At 34.5% G+C, this 14,605-nt stretch overlaps 1 protein-coding gene across 5 annotated transcripts in view; it reads right to left on the bottom strand.

Moving 5' to 3' along the window:
- Positions 1 to 14,605, bottom strand: part of TAB2 (TGF-beta activated kinase 1 (MAP3K7) binding protein 2) — a 90,786-nt gene that overhangs the window by 55,581 nt on the left and 20,600 nt on the right. For 3 of the 5 annotated variants that reach the window (XM_038526305.1, XM_038526309.1, XM_038526306.1), the window contains exon 2: positions 11,490 to 11,638. The exons of 1 other annotated variant lie outside the window; for it this stretch is intronic. The gene's annotated coding sequence lies outside the window, so the exon portion shown is untranslated. Of the gene's footprint in view, positions 1 to 2,140; positions 2,242 to 11,489; positions 11,639 to 14,605 lie in introns of all 5 variants that reach the window. One more of the 5 variants, XM_038526307.1, reaches the window with a different exon arrangement.

The following is a 14,605-nucleotide window of genomic DNA, read 5'->3' as shown; positions in this document are numbered from 1 at the left end:
TCTGTCTGCTTCCTGCTGCCAGCTTAGTCTAGCTTGTGGCTATCATATTTGTTCATATTCAGAGACAGAGAGTATGGTACATGAGGAAAAACTGTGGAGAGCAGAGAGCAAGAAAAAGGGCCCAAGTCATGAGGTACCTTCGAGGCTATTACAATTTGGAAGTTTTATCTTCAGAGTAATGGACGACCACTGAAGATTTAAGCTCAGAGTCAGGGAAGGGGACCCTATCAAGAAATCATGTATGCATGACAAATGGCTACCGTATGCAGAAAAGGGCAAAATATATGAGAAGCCCTGTTAGAAAACCACTGCTGGAGGCTAGCTGGGAAATGCTAATAGCTTGTGTCTGCAGAAACAGCAGTGGAGGCTGAGCAGAAGGAAAACCTGAAGGGATATTTAGGAAGTAAAAATTAATGCAATTTGTTGGATTAAATATTGGGGTGAAGAAGTAGGTGACAAGGTTGGTTTCGGATAATGACTGATAGAATAGGACCAAGAAAACAAAAGAGCAGATTACTTGGTGTGGTTTTGAACACACTGAGTCTCAGGCACCTTTAAAACACCCAAAAAGATGTTATCACAGAAGGAATAGAGATTGATGGGTCCAGGGCTCAGAGAGTAGGTCTGGGCTGCAGATAAACATCTGAGAAGCATCTCTGGTGCTGGCATTAATTAAAACCTGAGTGCTGTAAATAATCCTACTATATAATTTAAGAACACCTAAAGAAAAATATTCTTGGTTATATTATATATAAAACATTATACAGTCATTATTAATTCTTCCCTAAAGGTCAACATTCCTTTCAGTCTAAACAACTAAACAGTATATACCAAAAAAAAAAAAAAAAAAAAAATTAAAAGACCTTATTTATCTAGAAAATATTTTAACAGGACATATTCTATAATGAAAAATTTAAATAAAACTGTAAAGACAAAAACATGTACACAGTTTACAAGTCAAATAGTACTATAAAATTTATCAGGAAACCATCAACTTCTAAGACCTCATGCCTTCCTACTCTTATTCTGTTCTATAGAGTAAACCCTATCAACACTGGGCTGTTTCTCCATATTCCTACATAAGACGATCATAAGGTTATTTCTTGGTTTTTCGATTTTACACATTATCTATGGATTTCCTACTGTAGATAATGAAGATTTAGCTTTGCAACTCAGTTCCCATATATACACACCACCATGCTTCTCGACTCCTATGCCTATCTGCCCAATTACTTATTTCACAATTTTTGCTTAAATCCATATTCAGAGTTTATATTACTTTTTTTTGGGTAAATACTGTTAGCCTAGCCAGTTGGTCTACTATAGGGGATGAGCTCCATCTCCAAGGTACTTTCTCATACTGGCATTTGGGAAGAAAAGTGTGAGTGTTCTTAATGAAAAAATATAGAATATTAATCACATGTGGCCAAAAATTAGTTTTCCATCAAGTACAATAAACAACAAAGCTTTTACAATTCTCATCCCATGGGAAATGAGAAAAAGGGGGTAAGATAGGGTGAGGTGAGGTTAAGAGGAATCACTACTATTCTACTGAAGTTACAGATTCAGATGAGATACACTGCTTTCTAGCAAACTGCCTTGACAGTGACTATGGACATAGTAAAAGTGTATCAAAGATTAAAGTTGACTGCTCCTGTTCAGGAGGTGCCATACAAAGTAAAGTTTTATTAAAATGAAAAGAACAAATGATGAGATCCAACTTTAAAAATAAAAGGAGTAATTGATAATGTACCTTGTATAAACTACTTAGATCTACAAAATTTAAACCTGACAAAGTACTGACTTTTGCTAGTGTAAGATCTTATCAAAAAAAGAAATCAGTGAATAAATTAAATGTTACTCTGAGATAGACTTAAAAATTTCCCAAAGAATAGAATTTCAAGAAACAGTATTCTATTTTAGCCATCCTTTTCTAAAATTCTCTGGTGAAAGAACATGCTATGCTAATGGTTAAAAGCAGAGAAACATTGCTACATATTTCAACCTCAATTCTGTATTAGTGGGCACTGTTTCATTTAACGAGACAAATGAGATAATGTATATAAAATGCACAGTATCGGACACATAGTGGTGGCTGCTTAAATATAAATTTAGGATTCTGTAATTTGTGGTTACTTACTTAGGAAACTGAATCTGCCACTTGCAGTATCTTCTTGGGCAAATCATTTAACTTCTCTGTGCCTCAGTCTCCTCATCTATAAAGTGGCGATGATAGAGTAGCTACCTCATATTATGAAATTAAATAATACATATAAAATAATTTTTAAATAGCGAGAGTAAGCAAACAAGTAAATAAAATAGCTTATGCAAGTACTAGTCACTAATACTATCATTTCTTCTTTGTAAAAGGAGAAAAGAGCTCAAGGAATTTCAAGGATTAGTGGTAACACAGTAAAAGTAAATTGCAATGCACTTGCCTGGCCTGTAGCAAAAAAATACACATTGGTAGTAATAATTATTTATGCTAAATACCATGAATTCCTACAAAGTACAAAGGAACAAAACCTTAGCAAACAGGACTGCATGCTAACCTGGCTGTAGAATACTGAAAAAGTTGACTGAACCTTTGAAGCCTTCCTCTTCCAAGTATATGGACAAATAACTCATGTAACTAGGAAACTCAGGCAAAGCTCCCTGAAAAACCAAACAGTACTAGGCTGTACACAAGTGCCAGAGAAGTGGTATAAATTGTGTTATATGTGTTTAAAGGACTCTGGGCTGAAGGAAGGTGGGGGTGGGGGGGTAGGGATCTATAATCATGGGTACTTAGGAAGTTTAAGAATATAAAAAAGAATGAAATCTGGCCATTTGCAACAACACGGATGGATCTAAAGGTGTATAATACTGAGTGAAATAAGTCAAAGAAAGACCAAACAAACACCACATGATTTCACTCTATGTGTGCACTAAGAAATAAAACAAAAAAAAGAGAGAAACCAAAAACAGATTCTTAACTATACAGAACAAAGTGGTAGTTACCAGAGGGGCAGTGGGTAGGGGGATGAATGAAACAGGTGAAGGGGATTAAGAGTATACTTATTGTGTACAGAACTGGTGAGTTCATATACTGTACACTTGAAACTAATAGAACTATATGCTAACTAAATTGAAATTAACATTAGAAAAGGATTTTATTTATTTGACAGAGTGAAAGCACAAGTAGGGGGAGCAGCAGACAGAGGGAGAGGGAGAAGCAGGCTCCCCATTGAGCAGGGAGCCCCGAACGTGGGGCTCAATCCCAGGACCCTGGGAAGCAGATGCTTAACTGACTGAGCCACCCAGGTGCCCTGGAAACTAACTTTTTTTTTTTTAAAGGTTAAAGTATGAAGACAACTAAATAGGAGGCAGATTCTGGAGATAGTGAACCAGTCATCTGCTTGGCTAGAAGAAAGGAGGGACAGAAGGGGTGGAAAGTGGTTACAGAAGATGAGAAAGGCCTTTATTATAGAAGACCTTCATTGAGATACAAGAACATTAAAGTTTTAATATTTTATATAAAACTTTAGAGAAAAGCCTGTTGCCCAGTAGACTTTGTTAGACTTCCTCTTCCATCTAATTTTATTTCTTAAAACCAATCCTTGACAACAAACAAAATTCTTTATACAAGTACTGTTAGTCCCAAAATGGAAAGACTACATTGTCCACTGCTGTATCCTAAATACTTAGAAAGTATACACCAAATAATAGATGCTCAGTAAATACTTGCTGCAATAAATCTCCATGCATCAGATAATGTCTAGATTTTGAAGACGACTATAAAAAGTGGCATGTATCTATCCATTACCCTCAGCTGTAAGTCAATGCTGCTATAGTTACTTGTTTTGGAACTGCAAATTTGTTCTTATGCAATTGATATAGTAGGGAACAATTTCAGCATTAAGTGAATTTTGCTATGATTTCACCAGCAAGAAACACTAGGTGAATACAGAAAAACCACACTTAGCTGAAACAAGCTGCTTGTAAATACACAAAATATAACTATGAACACACCTCAAATACCTGCCATCTCAGTTCACCATGTCTTCATATGGTCCCACCTATCCACATCTTGTGTTACAACTTTCCTCCTGATTTTAGGAAACACTTCTTCAACCACTTCCAATAACAAGCTGCCACATCTATGCTCACTTCCACAAGCAAACTTCAAGACTTTATCAAAGTACAATGTCTTTTGTATATTGTGTATGAGTACATATTTCTTAATCATTTAACATGTTTAAAACTATACTGTCATTTTTTAAGGTTCCTATCTTTTTTTAATGTTCTCTGATAGTCATTGAGTGTTGTATCCTGAATTCCACTTTTTCCATAAGCCCTGTGGCTTTTTTCCTTCATGATTTACATAGCACAGTGATTTTTAGAAACACGTATGTTAAATTTTAACAGAACTATGTACTGCAAAGCCCTTCTGACCTCAACGACTGTGAACTTCTCCAAGATGCCTACTGCGAGGCAGAATGTTTCAACTTCTCTATTTATTGTCAAAATGATGTTAATAGTTTTTCATAACTATGACAGTTTGTGTGTCTTCTGTGGATTGGCTGACATTATCAGACTGTGGATGAGCTATTCTTAAAGAGTATCTTCATCAGAGAAAGAAGCATTGGTAATGCAGTAAGAATAGTTGAATGATGCTATCATTTAAAAAATTAAGGTTAAAGCAAATTTTGAAACCTTCTAGGCTTAATATGATTTCAGAATTAAACCTTAAAAATATATATATTTTCTAATTACATACACTATTTTAATTACTTTTTACTCTACTGATACCTTATCTAAGCATGTCATCAAATGCTCTAGTTAGGTAATAGTTGATGCACTTCACATCCGATTAATCTCAAAAGAATTTACAAATGTCATTAATTGAACGTGAAAAATTTCAACAAAGTTTTAAGAGCAAATTATTAGAATTATATTTCTTGGAGCATTATGTTACCACTTTACTAAGGCAAAGCAAACCCCACCTCCACCAAATCTACAATATTGTTATTTTCAAGAGTTAAAATGCAACTATAGCTATGCAGTTAAAATCTAAAATTCAAATACTATCACTATTTAAGCCTAAGAGCAAGATAATTATAACCCACATTTAACATAAACTTTAGCATGAAACAGTTGTAATATTGAACCACTTTACATAGGCAGTTATTTGCATAAAAATAAAGTAACAGAAACATACCATCTCAGTCATCTAAATGCTACTTACTTTAAATTTAGCTATCATGTTCGGCTTTTGTGTTATTTAAAAGCCTGAAAGGAGCAAAGGATTATGTTAGCAGAAAATTGATTTCTCAACTTTAAAATCCTGCAATAATTTACTTTGTAAAGGAAAAAACAAACATCAAAGGTTGAAGTACATAATGATCTATACACTACCTCCTCTTAAAAAGAAAATGTTCCAATTTCTTTTAATACATTGCCTCAAGTCCATGAATTTCTTATGGTTAAAAGGTCTACTAGTTATAAGTTCTTCTAAAAGAATGTGCAAGTCAGCCACACTTGGCAATTTATGTATTGTGGTTTTGTGGTGAGTGCTACCATTTTCTAAAGATCAAGAAAAGTGCAATAAATCTAAGACAGAATGGTTATAATTCATCAAAACATATTATATAACTAACTACCTTGTGTGTATTTTCCAATTCATATCTCATTACTTTTTTCCAATACATTAGGGCTTTAAGATGGGAGACAAAATTATTTTTCAGTGTCTCCTTTCTACTGTAATTTTTGGATAATCCATCCTGTGCATAATATCTTTAAAAGAAAATATAATATAAATAAATGATGACAATAAGTTCCTATTATGGATAAGAGGGAAAAAGAGAGGATAAAGGAAGATAAAAGTACTTGGAAGGACTGGTTTGCATCTTATATCAACCATAAACATCTGTAATGAATCAACGAACTCAATGGCATGTGAAGATTCTAATAAGCTAGTTAAAATATAATCTAAAATGGCATCTTAATATGAAGAGTGAGAGAAACCTACGAGAAGTTTCATCAACTGATCCCCATGCAGTTATAAATACTTACTGGGGGGCAGCCTGGGTGGCTCAGCGGTTTAGCACCGCCTTCAGCCCAGGGATCCTGGAGACCCGGGATGGGAGTCCCATGTCGGGTTCCCTGCATGGAGCCTGCTTCTCCCTCTGCCTGTGTCTCTGCCTCTCTCTCTCTATGTCTCTCATGAATAAATAAATAAAAATCTTTAAAAAAAAAATTTACTGGGCCCCATGTTTTTTTTGGTACATCTCCTAGAACTTTATCCATCTTCCTTCTAATGTCATGGCCCTCAACAGACTTCTCCCCAGAGTGGACTTCTGGTCAGGTACTAGATATGTGTCGTGCTACCGCATTGGGCATGTGTCAATTATGTTCATGAATTAGACATAGTGTAAATAGATAGGTATTTTAAATTGGCAATTTTGAAATTATACGTATAAACCTGCTTGGTAATATGACTGTGGTGAATGGAGACTACCAAGCCTGCTAATGGAGAAAATATATAAAAATTTATCTGTAAAGAACAATTAAATAATACTTCATTACTATAACAGTATTCAGAACTTTAAAAAGAAATTACAGAGAATTCAAATGAACAAAGGTAAAATTGGTAAAATTATTAAATTGAACCAAATCTCTAAAACACAACACAATGCAAAAAATAAATAAATAAAAAATAAAATAAAATAAAACACAACACAATGCAATCTCATTTTGTTTTGCATGTGCCTATCTTTGAAATCTTACACTGTGAAACTGTTCTATGTAGTTGGCTATTAGTCTTGTTATAGTTCCGGTGAATGAATTTTTTATTAGATGGTCAAGAGTAATCTCAGAACTATACAGAAACTTTTATTAGCAAATTTATTATATATATATATAATATACATATATTTAAATCTATTTCATAATTCAATTTAGATACCCTTAAAGAATTTTGATTTAATATTTTTAATTGTATAATATAACTGAATAAAGAACCAGAAATCCCATCCTACAAACACCCATAAATCTGGAGTTTCCTAATAGGAAATTTGAACTGTAAAATATACATAAAGGTGACAATCTACTTAACATTTTTATTTATGAACCTATTTTCTTATTTATCATTTTTATATTTTTCAATATGTACTATATGCACTGCTTACTCAAGCTTTGTTGAGTGCCTGCTACTTATTCTACACTACAGTGGGTGCTGAGAGAATAAAATAAAGGCACAGTTGCATATGTTCAAGAAATTTACATTTTAGTAGGGGAAGACAAAACATTCAATAAATAAATGTAATAAGAAGTTGTTACAGATAAAATGTGCAGAAAAGGGGAAACGAAGGGCCAGTCTATTTTGAGGGAAGGGGAGGACTTAAGGAAAGGATTCATTATACCAGGGCACACCTAAGCAGGGTCTTGGAAGATAAAATGTGTTCACTAGGTAGACAGGTGAGAGGGAAAGAATATTTCAGGCACAGGCAGTTGCTGAGGGAAGATTTAAAGGAGTGAAATGGCATGGAAGTTCAGGAAGCCCTAAGTAGTTGGCTAATGTTAAAGTGCAGGGAGTGAGATTCACAGGGAGACAGTGTGATGCAAGAGGAGGCTGTAGAAGTGAGGTAAGGATGGGCATATCACACAAGATTTTAATGGCCCTTCTCTGCATCATACATGCTGCCTCCCACAAGTCAGCACAAACAATATGCCTCTCACTTTCTCGATTCATGTGATTTATCTCTGAAGTTCCAGGCCCTGCCACCAAAACCCACCACTATGCCCCAGTGGCGGGCATGTCTTCAGCCAGCAACAGGTACTCTACGCCATTTGCAGGTATATGAGCTACAATGAAGCTTAAGAGGAAGAAGTGCCTAAAACTTACTAAGGAAAGGCAGGGGAAACATCACAAAGAATGTTGTGCTTGAGTTTAGTCAGGAATAATAAAGGTCTTACAGGTTATCTCTGACAACTGTTGGTTATTGGGGCAAAGGCCATGAAAGAACATGATAAATTTGAAGAATTATGGCTGAGTGGAGCAGAGAAATAAGGTTGAAAAGGTGTGTAATCTTCAGTGAAAACTGTACAGATTCCTGATAATGCAGAAAATACATCTAAAAAAAATTCTACTGGCCTGAACTACTTTTTGGCCACCTTTATTTCTGGGGACCATTCTATAAACACTGCCCGCTCTATCCCATGCAGTGTGCTCTAAATCAGCAAAGATGAATAAAATAGAATCCTTGCTTTTGAAAAGATTATAATTTAGAATTCAGATTTATACTGGACTTCCTATAAACATATGTATCTATTATCTCACTTTATCTTCCCCACATGTGAAGCAGAGACAACTGTTACACCATTCCTTTTAACGGAAGAGAATCATATGTAGACACATTAGGAGATATATACACAGCTCCCACTAAGTGAGTTGTGGATCAGAATTCTAAACCATCAGTTCATAACTGTGGTGTCCCTAACCCACTGCTACTGCAATCAGCTGTGAGGTGGGCTGAATGAAATCTGTTACAAATACTAAAGTACTGGAGGTCTCCTTTATCGATAAAAGAATCTAATCTTGAGACAAACACGTTTAATTTCAATGTGTATTACTAAAAACAACCTCTATCGAGGCATGAATAAGTACATTATTGTATAGCAATATGAAGGAATACCATGCAGCTGTTTTTTTTTTTTTTTTTAAGTGGACTAAGATATCCAAACAATTAAATGGAAAGACCTTTTATGACTTTAATGAAAGAAAAAAGATGCAGAATTCATGTGTAAGGATATCCTTTGTGGTTAGGGGAAAAAAAAGAGGGGGGATACAAAAAATAGATTTTAAAAAGCTGTTATATGAATACACAGGAAAAGTTCTGAAAGAACACACTATTTTGGAGAGGGCAAGGTAAAGGGACACGTGGATGGTAGACGATCCATCATTCTTTGTATTCTGATATATAGGCAGGAGAATAAGAGTAGAATAATTTCAAAGTACCTGTACTTAGCCAACTATATATACTTCCAAATAGAACCTATGGTTATCAATGCTGAAACTGTTACTGTTTCAGTTAACAGCTGCAACAATTCTGTCTTTTCCAGATATCTGACAGATGAGATCTATAGTTACATTTTGATTTAAATGTTATGTATGGGCTGTAAGTTTAGGTTCAGTCCTGTTGAAACAAAAAAGGCCCGGTCCTCCTCCCCCCCTTTTTTTTCAACCAAGGCTAACTCAATGTAACTAATGTGCAGCTTTCAAACTGAGAAAGTACTCATCCACCAATGGGATGGTTTAACTGTTTAAAAGAAAAAGGCAGGTGGTAGTAGAAAAAGGAGGTTTATTGTTACTATGAGTCCCTCAATAAACACAGTATCTTATAGAAAGTTATCACACATAAAAGTGGACAATACTTTTCTGAGTTTATAGTATAATCACAATGTAGCATTACTAAGTTTACTATTACTGTTGCCCAGGTCCTGTGCTAAATGCCTAGCAATAAGTAATTTTCAGTTGCTTCTCACATTCCTGTAATAAGGATTAAATGAGAAATTTGTAGGTAAAACTCTTCACACACAGAGAACTCTGGCACATAGACCAATAAATGCTATCCTTAATTAGGTATTATAACTGTCTAATTTCTGACTTCATCAAGTCAACCCTTACTCTACCACAGTCAGCTTTTCAAAAAGACTCACTTAAGTGCATCCGATGCTAAGAAATCTTCAACAGATTCTCATTACCTACTACTTAAGTCCCAACTTATTCACCTATTTGAGAGCATGCATGATATAGATCTTCTAACATATCCTGTATACTTATTCTCTATGCACAATGGATTGCTTACAATTTCTAAAACATGTTACACACTTTTCAATACCATAACTTGGAAATATTCTTGCCATTCTCTCAAAAGAATTTTTTCTATCTTTCAAGGCTTGGTAGAAGTGTTACCTTCCCCACAAAGTTGATTCTCTCCGGTATTCTCCAGTACACTGTTCACACTCCTATTCTGGTACTTTTTTAGTATTACTTGTCTGTAAGATCACTCAAAGCAAGGTTTATTCATTTCCACATCCCTTCTGTGTCTAGTATGGTATTTTATACAAAATTCACATTCAGTAATGTAGAAAAGTTTCACCATTACTAGTCACAGTGATAACTAGTTAAGACTTGAAATTCAAATGCAGTTGTCTCTTGAATTTCCCCTCTAATTCCCTAATGATCCTATAGTAACCCTTTCCAGTCCTAATTCAACACTTCATAAGATACAATCCTTTCAGTACCAAACAAATCATGTGGGACATAATCAGTGACCCAATGCTTACTACACTGACTGACATTAAATTCAATATATGTTAACATAAAGGAGAGAGTTTTTAAAGTACAAGCTAGGATATTAGAATCATCTTTTAAATTCACACTTAGGATATAAAATTCCTCTGTTCAATTCCTCTGAATTGAACTTGAAAAACAAAAGATATGGGGAGTGGCTCAGTCAATTAAGCATCCAACTCTTGGCTTCGGCTAGGTCATGCATGATCTCACAGGCCGTGGGACTGAGCCCTATGCTGGACTCCACACTTGGCAAGGAGTTTGCTTGGGGATTCTCTACTTCTGCTAGACCCCCTCCCACTCTTTCTCAAATAAATCTTTAGAAAAAATAAAAACAAAGATTTGTATGGCTGTCAGTTTAGTAAATAAAAGTCACCTTTTATGAATTAATCTTGTTTCTAAATCTATAAAAGTGGGTAAAAGCAATAAAAGTCCCTAAAAGCTAACTGCCCTCTGCCCTCTAGCTATCCATAAACAGTTTTGATTCCGTTAAAATCTAAGGCAACAGGAAACCTCAGTTTTTGGTTTTGTTATTTTCCAGGACAATTCCAAGTACTATGACTTTCTCACCTGATTTATTTTGAACCAAGTAAAAATACAGCAAATAATAGTTATATACTTACATTTAAAATTCTTCAGGTAAAAAGTACTACATAATACAGTATCTGGTTCCATTAGAAATCTTATGATTTCTAATTACTGAAGAATACATTAACTCTATGTAAAGGCTACTAGTAGTGTAGAACAGTTGAGAGAACTAGGGTCATTTATTTAACTCCCAGTAATACTTGTACTGTATGTGAACCTCTTAAAGGAAGACAGTTTTGTTGTCATTAAGATCTACTTTTCAATGAAGACTGGAGTATTTTTTGTACATATATAGGGCCTAACTCAATAGCATTTCAAATCTATTTTTCTTAAATTGTTTTTGCATTAGTTTGCTACTACTAGCAAACAAGTTAAATTAGAAATATTCAGGCAAAAGGTATGTTAAAGTCAAGAGTAGCTGCATGTTACCTAGATGTTAGGAATGTTACTGTACTTGAAAGCAAGAGGACCACAGATTTTGAAAGTAAAGTTTTGGTTATTATAGATGTCATAGTAAGGCAGTTACGCAGGCTAAGCTTGACTGGTGCCATGGACTTTAGCATACCTGGAAATAGAAAAATTCAAATTGTAGCTGTTCTTGGTTGGCCCATTGCCATTTTTGCAGCTTACAAATTTTTAATTAAGTAACTGCAGTGAGCTCATCTCTACTGGATACTTCTTTTCCAGGGCAGGTCCAGGAACTGGGTCTGGAGCCTTGAAAGCAGAAGAGAAACTAGAGTAAACTAGAGGTAGGCAGAATAAGAAACGTGACCAGATAACATTATGAGATCTAATAGCAGAGAGGTAGTTCCCAGTGTGTCTCACATAAAATATTCTGAGGTAGAAAAAGGATCTCTTAAGTTACAAGCTACCAGAAAATGCTATTTACGTGAGTTAAAGTCATTGTCTTACTTTACCCAATTCTACTCTAGACTCCCAGTTCCAGATACTGAAACAGTGGCTTATGTGTTTGTTATCTGTGGTACTTTTTGGCAACAGAATGTCCAATATGGGACTACAGAGTATAGAAGAAATACAACAAATCCATTTTCACGGGTAAAAGTGTAAAGTCCTCATTTTCAGGTCATTTTGCTCCTTTTGCTATCTTATTTCCAATCATCTTCTAACTGCTCCCCTAATTTCCTACAATCAATTCTCAGACATTTCTTAAGAAATGAGTCCAAGCAATGAACTGAATTTCAGGTTCCAATTTTTAAAAATACTTGGTAATTCTAAAAGTGGGAGGCAAAGAACAGCTCATAAGATGTGGTTCATAACCACACTGGAAATTCTTTTTTTCCATTACCAAAATAGATTCAAATTTTTTGTGTGTGTGTAAATTTGTTAGGTCCATATTAGAAAAAAAAAAAAAAAAAAAAAAAAACCCAGTAACTACAAAGGTTACAGAAATGGAGGGGTATTAAAATTGGCAGACTGTTGTATGAGGGCCGGAAACAATGTCTTTATGCTTGGTGAGCTGAACTGGCACCCATAGGAATTTCTCTAAGAAACAAATGTCAGAGCAGTCAAAATAAATTGAATGCTCTGCTACTGTCAAAATGATGGCAGACTGAGAACTCTAACAGGAAAAAAAATAGTGAAGACGAGGATTCAAAGAACTTAACTCCCTGCATTTCTAGTGACTAGGAACACAACACAGTGAAACAGAATTTAAGTAGTTCTTAAGAAAAATGTAAATGTCCCATCTTGTGTGATGGCATGTTGTTGATGAAAATATTCTGGGAGAGACAGATCTAGGTTCAAATCTGGTTTCAGGATGGCCTTGAACTAAAACTCTGCAGTCGTTTCTACAAAGGAAATGTGTAAGAGCTCAAGTCAAGAGCTGACAATGAATAAAAATGTAACAATTAACTTTCAGAATAAAAACAGAATCAGTGGTAAACAAGGAGACAAGTAATTCTTCTCCCTACAAGTAGAAAATACCTTTGTCCACATACTCCTGTTAAAAAATACCTTGCCCTGGTATATGCCATACATTAAAAACAAAACAAAACAAAAACAATTCCATGCATGATATAACTTGGTCTTTAAGTCAGGAAATGCTGTAAGGGCAAAGAAAAGCCTTACATTTGGGCAATAATTTTCCTCTTACTGATAGAACTGTGGGTTCCATACAAAATTATTATTTACCAAATATGGCTCAAAGATCAGATTACACCTTCCCTAGCATTACCAAGCAATACAGCAAGTATCAAAAGTAACAAGGAATTAAAAAAAAAAAAAAAAAAAGATTTCCTTAAAGTCACTGTATTCACTGCTACAATGTTATTTCAAAATAGTTTTTAAAAGTTAACATGGAAAGTGTCTCATTCAAAACACACTGCAATTTACTTGGAGATGACAGGATTAAATTCAGTCTGTATTCCCTAGAAGGCAAAGAAAAAAAAAAAAGTATTTAAGAATGAGGATTCCCATTCATTAATCCATATCAATGGGCTTTTAGTTTACAGACCATCAAGAAAAATCTTAAACAATTTTTAACTAGCTATAATGAAATCTCATTACTCACAGTAATGTGTAAATAGATTTATCTTTCCATATATACAATGTCATCTACAACTAATAAATCTGCCTCTTCCCTTTCAATAATTATTTTGTTTTTTGGTCTAATTACTTTGGACAGTATTCCAAAGACAATACTATAGAATAGTTAATACTGGCCAGACTTTTCTTGATTAATGACTTTTAAAAAGTTTAATATTTCACTAAATACTAATATTTCTAATAACAAAATGCAGACTTCTGGTCTGAGATATGTAGAATCTTAGATCTATTCATTTATAACTGTTTCATGAAGGATTATTAGAAATAAATGTTGATCTCCCTGTTTTTGGTATCCCTTAAGATATTTATAACCCCCTCTCACCTACTAACATATGAATAAATTTATCATTACACCTTCTAGAGTGAATACTACTTCATTACAGTATTATTCTGTTAACATAACGACAATTTCCATTTGACAGTTTTATTAAACATTTTTTGCACCGACTTTTTTGAGACTGGTGTATAATCTTTTACACTCATATTTTATCATGTTATGTTGGCTTTGTAAAAAGAACTGGGAAGCTTCCCTTCTTCCTCTACACTCTGAAATAGTTATCTAGGGCTTGAAGTTTTAAGAATTCAATGGTAAAATCTACTGGGTCTGGTGCTTTTTACAGGGAATAGTCTCTTACTAGTAAGACCAGCATTTTCATCTATAGCTCCCAATGCTATCTCCTTTGGCCACATCTCCTTGAGGAAACCAACCACCTTTTCGATCTCGCCCTTCAATCTATGAACATATTTAAGTCTTAACCATTTAAAACATACATCGATGTATATACTCATACCACAAAGTATTTCCTTACCAGTTAAGTCTTGTCCAGAAAGTATTCACAAAACTATTTCTTAAAATTGCTACTTTATTCAATGCACTGAGGAAAGAGAATGAGTGTACTTCCTACCCTCTTCCTCCTCAAGTGAGAAACACAAACATACACATACAAAAAACTGCAATAGCAATGTAAGGACTGAACATGCTATGCTAGGCCATCTGTCTTTACCATTCACCTCTTGCCAAATTTCTCTACTTAGTCATTACTATGGCTTCAATTTTAATCTGCCTCTAAGTTTCCTCCTTGATAATCGTTTTATTCGGATCAAATACAATAAATA

This window comes from Canis lupus, chromosome 1 (genome assembly GCF_011100685.1).
Source record: "Canis lupus familiaris isolate Mischka breed German Shepherd chromosome 1, alternate assembly UU_Cfam_GSD_1.0, whole genome shotgun sequence".
In the NCBI taxonomy this organism is placed as follows: domain Eukaryota; kingdom Metazoa; phylum Chordata; class Mammalia; order Carnivora; family Canidae; genus Canis; species Canis lupus.
The sequence above is the reverse complement of the archived record's forward strand: the minus strand, read 5'-3'. Positions and strand labels throughout refer to the sequence as shown.